The sequence below is a fragment of the Penaeus japonicus genome, unplaced genomic scaffold, assembly GCF_977035675.1.
Source record: "Penaeus japonicus unplaced genomic scaffold, GWHDUDI00000001_assembly GWHDUDI00000023, whole genome shotgun sequence".
Classification (NCBI taxonomy): Eukaryota; Metazoa; Arthropoda; class Malacostraca; order Decapoda; family Penaeidae; genus Penaeus; species Penaeus japonicus.
The window spans coordinates 28101367-28106366 of NW_028234425.1; the positions used below are offsets into that span (position 1 = coordinate 28101367).

At 47.1% G+C, this 5000-nt stretch overlaps 1 protein-coding gene across 24 annotated transcripts in view; it reads left to right on the plus strand.

Moving 5' to 3' along the window:
* Positions 1-5000, plus strand: part of Lar (tyrosine-protein phosphatase Lar) — a 938228-nt gene that overhangs the window by 699987 nt on the left and 233241 nt on the right. The gene's annotated exons all lie outside the window — the stretch shown is intronic.

Sequence of the window (5000 nt, forward strand, 5' to 3'; positions counted from 1 at the left end):
GTAAGCCACAGGTGTGGGCTGTGATAAGGTATAGATAGGTAGGTGGGTGGATGACTGGGTGGGTAGGTGGATGGGGGAAAGGAAACCGCGGGCAATAGGGGAAAGGGATAATAGAAAGAGATGTTTCCGGTAATTAGGAGAAAACGCCGAGACTGCTGGTAGAAACGAGGAGGGCCAAAGGATAACAAGGGAAGAGGGGAGAGAGGCGGAAGCGCGATGTTAGAAGGGATGTGAACACGAAAGCTGTGTCGTCGCGGGAAAGGGAGTCGTCGAAACAGACTGAGGAAGCAGACAGACAGGACAAGGGGTAAAGATGGAAAGAAAGGGCGAAATATTTTTTGGGGGGGAGGTTATATAGGTGAAAGTGTGAAAGGCTGTGCCTGTTTTCTATGCCCCATGTACTATAGTGCGAAAAAAAGAAACGAATGGGATCCGGTAAAAAGTAAATAAATAAATAAGTAGGTAAAAGAGTACTTACACGATGAAGCGGGTTGGCCTGATGGACAGTTGCTTCTCTACTCCTCCCCCTTCCCCCCTTCCTTCCCCTAACCCCCTCCCCCTTTCCCTCACCGCCTTACCGAACTACAATCCCACTAAAACCTTCCTACGAGCCTTGAGGGAGTCTCGAGCCGCCCACAAGACTACCGCGGCTGTCCATGACCCCCGCCTCCCCTCCCCTCCTCTTCGCCCTCTCCCCTCTAAACTCTTTGCTTCTCTAAACTCTTTACCCTCTCTTCCTCTCCGCTCTTCTGTCTTCGTTCCTTCGCCGTCGACGTTACCTGGAGGTATTCACCATCCCAATTCTTTTTTTTTTTTCCTTTTCATCTTTTCCTTCTCCTTCTTTTCCTTTTCCTTTTCCCTTTCCTTCTCCTCCTCCTTCTCGTTCTCCTTCTCCACCTCCTCCTCCTCCTTATTCCTTCCTCTCATTCTTCTCTTCCTCCTTCTCCTCCTCCTCCTCCTCCTCCTCCTCCTCCTCCTCCTCCTCCTCCCTCTTCTTATCTTTCTCTTCTTCCTCCTCCTCCTCCTCCCTCTTCTTATCTTTCTCTTCTTCCTCCTCCTCCTCCTCCCCCTCCTCCTCCCCCTCCTCATCCCCCTTCTTCTTCTCTTTTTCCTCCTCTTCTTCTTCTTCTTCTTCTTCTTTCCCCTATTCTTCGTTCCCATCTTCCTCCCTCCCACCCCATCGCCCGCTATCGCCGCCACTACACCACTCACATTACACTTTTCCCTCGTTACTCCGGCGTGGTAATGAATGCTTATGTGCGCACAATGAGGGGTTGGTTATTGTCTCGGATGGGGTGCGCCTTGGAGGAGTAAGAGGTGAGGGTGGAAGAGGTGGAGGTGTTGGGTGTAGGTGGAAAAGCTGGAGGTGTGGGTGAAGGTGGAAGAGGTGGAGGTGGAGGTGTGGGTGGAGGTGGAAGAGGTGGAGGTGTAGGTGGAAAAGGTGGAGGTAGAAGAGCTAGAGGTGAAAGAGAAGGAAAAGGTAGAGGTGATAGAGAGGAATGGAGAAGAGTTGGGGATGGAGGAGAGAGAGTTGGAAAAAGGTGGAGGAGAAAGAAATGGAGAAGTGTGGAAGAGGAGGAAGTGGGAAGGAGGTGGAGGTTAGGAAGGAGGAGAAGGAGGAAAAGTAGATGAAGAAGACTGACCAAGGAGAGGAGAGACGCATAGAGAGAAAGATGGGAACGAAAGGGGGACGATGGAAGTGGCCAATATTACCAGAGAAAGGATTTTTACTATAGTTTTCTTTCATTTTCTTTATTTAGTTTCTTTTTTTCTCGGACGAGATAGGGCAGGCCAAAAAAAAGGGGGAGGGGGAGCCGGGGGGAGCCGGGGGAGGGAGGTCGAGTTTGGGGGAGGAGTAAGAGGTACTTGAAGGTTTATTGCTGCCCTTACTTGACCGGCAGTGACATTGGTAGAAGGAGGAGGGAGGAAGAGGCTAAGGAGAATGGGAAAGGAAAGGAAAAGGAAGGGGTAGATAGGAAGGGAAGAGAAAGGAGTAAGAGATGAAGAGAAATGTGAAAAGTGAGAGAGGAACACGAGCGAGGAAGAGAGAGGGATAGAAAGGGGGTAGAGGTAGAGAGGAAGATATATATATATATAGATATATAGATATGTATATATATATTTATATATATATATATATATATATATATATAAGAGAAGAGAGAGAGAGAGAGAGAGAGAGAGAGAGAGAGAGAGAGAGAGAGAGAGAGAGAGAGAGAGAGAGAGAGAGAGAGAGAGAGAGAAGAGAGAGAAAAGAGAGAGAGAGAGAGAGAGAAGAGAGAAGAGAGAAGAGAGAAGAGAGAAGAGAGAAGAGAGAGAGAGAGAGAGAGAGAGCATTGAACGCCTCTCAAACACGCCATTTTAATCAAAGGAAAAAGGATAATGTTAACATGGCTAATATGCAAGGTAAAGCCTCACTCAAGTCTATCAGAAGGGTGGCAAAGACGCACCTGTGTGTTCAGATAAATATTAATTTCATTTCGAGACAGAATTCTCAGACACACAAAAAAGATGGACTGAGTATGCGGGAGGAAAGGGGGAGGAAGGGAGAAAAAACCTAGTTAGGGAGAGAGTAGGAGGGAAAAAAATGCTATGAAGAGAGAGAGAGCGGGAGAAAAAATACTAGGAATGAAGAGAGCGGATGGAAAAAATGCAAGGAAGGGAGAGAGAGAGAGAGAGAGAGAGAGAGAGAGAGAGAGAGAGAGAGAGAGAGAGAGAGAGAGAGAGAGAGAGAGAGAGAGAGAGAGAGAGAGAAAGAGAGAGAGAGAGGGAGGGAGGGAGAGAGAGGGAAAAAATGCAGGGAAGGGAGAGGGGGTGGAGGGGAGTCATTGTTGAGTTTTGAACGCCGAAATGAGCCCACATATTCAACATGTCATCAGTATGGATACGCATAAGGATAATTAGATTTGACTCACATGCTTAATTTAGTAATGCCATTCAGATTTAATTAAATGATTGCATAACGTTGAAATCCTTATTGATGAATTTGATGTAGCTGTTTATTCACTTTTCAACATATCAACAACATGACTTTTTTTTTAGCTCAGAAATGATACACAGTCGGGATTTTTGGAAGAATTGATGTGGTGTTATTGATGGCGGGGCTGTTGTAGAACATCGAGGTTCATCATAGTCATTTATTTTTTTAATTTATCTATATTTATATGCGTTTTTTCTTTCTTTTGGCGGAGGGGGTTCATGGCTTATCTGTCTGAATGTCTCGTATATATAGAAAGGAGAGAGAGAGAGAGAAGGAGGAAGGGTGGGAGGAAGAAAGAATGAAGAAAGAAAAAAAGGAGAGAAAAAGAACGAAGAGCATGTCATTATTATCATCCTTGTAGAAAGAAAGAAGAAAGAAAAAAAGGAGAGAAAGAAAGAACGAAGAGCATTATGTCATTATTATTATCCTTGTAGAAAGAAAGAAGAAAGAAAAAAAGGAGAAAATTATGTTATTATTATTATCATTATTGTTGTTGTAGTTGTTTTCATTAATACGAAGGCATGGTAACTTGTATTCAGGTGAAGAAATATTTCCTACAAAAAATCTATATATATCTTTTAATGCTTTCTTTTGTTTCTTTGTTTCTTTATCCTTCCATTCCCAAAATTCGCTTCCTGTGAATGTCCTGCCACGCGAGATTCAAAATGATTCATCGTGGTACAGAAGTTACGCTGGGAATAGTTCACACGTGTTCAGCGAGGAACGCTTTGTTTAACACAGTATTCATATTGCTGTCCATGATTCACATTTTGAAAGATAAAAGAATATATATCTTGTTTGGGAACGAAAGGGGAAAATAAGTTGATTTAGATAAGGTACCACTAACTCGGATGGCACAAACAAACAAAAACATATGGATAGGCCGGGAGTAATAGTCGGACTTTCTCTCTCTCTCTCTCTCTCTTTCTCTCTCTCTCTCTCTCTCTCTCTCTCTCTCTCTCTCTCTCTCTCTCTCTCTCTCTCTCTCTCTCTCTCTCTCTCTCTCTCTCTCTCTCTCTCTCTCTCTCTCTTTTTTTCTCTTTCACTTGCTTTCTCTCTCTTTCTCTCTCCCACTCCCTCGTTTCCTTCTTCTCATCCCTCTTCCTTCCCTCATTTCCTTTTCTCCATCCTCCTCCCCCTCATTTCCTTTTTCTTCCTTTCCCTTCCCTTCTTCCTCTCCCCCCTCCCTCTCCCCCTTCCTCTCTCCCTATCTCCCCCTCTCTCTCTATCTCCCTCCCCCTCACCCTCTCCTCTTCCCTCTCCCCCTTCCTCTCTCTCTCTCCCCTTCTCTCTCTCTATCTCCCTCCCCCTCCCCCTCCCCAAGCACATGTTTATTTGCTTTTGTTTTTGTTTTTTGATCATGCGTGCGTGCGTGGACGAATTATCACGGCGCCGAACGCATTTGAACGTCCCCCGTGCATGAGTTTGGTCATGAATATCTAGTAGCGGCGGCGGCCAAGAAGGGCGTGAGTGTGTAATTAGTAGTAAAGTCGAGGAATGGCAGTGTGTGGGTAAGTGGAAGGGGTGGGGGTAGGGGCATGGCAGGGGGAGAGGGCGAAGAGGGAGGTGGAGGTGCAGGGAGAGGTGGGAGGGGTAGGTGGGGGTGGAAGTGGAGGTGGAAGGAGGGGTAGGAGGTGGGAGGTGGAGGTGGGAGTAGTAGGAAGGAGGAGGAGTAGGAGGGAGGAGGAGTAGGAGGAAGGAGGGAGGAGGGAGAAAGAGTGGGAGGTGGAGGTGGTGGGTGGGGTAGGTGGGGGTGGAAGTGGAGGTGGAAGGAGGGGTAGGAGGTGGGAGGTGGAGGTGGGAGTAGTAGGAAGGAGGAGGAGTAGGAGGGAGGAGGGAGAAAGAGTGGGAGGTGGAGGTGGTGGGAGGGGTAGGTGGGGGTGGAAGTGGAGGTGGAAGGAGGGGTAGGAGGTGGGAGTAGTAGGAAGGAGGAGGAGTAGGAGGGAGGAGGAGTAGGAGGAAGGAGGGAGGAGGGAGAAAGAGTAGGAGTAAGGGGGAGGAAGAGAGGTGAGGTAGGGCA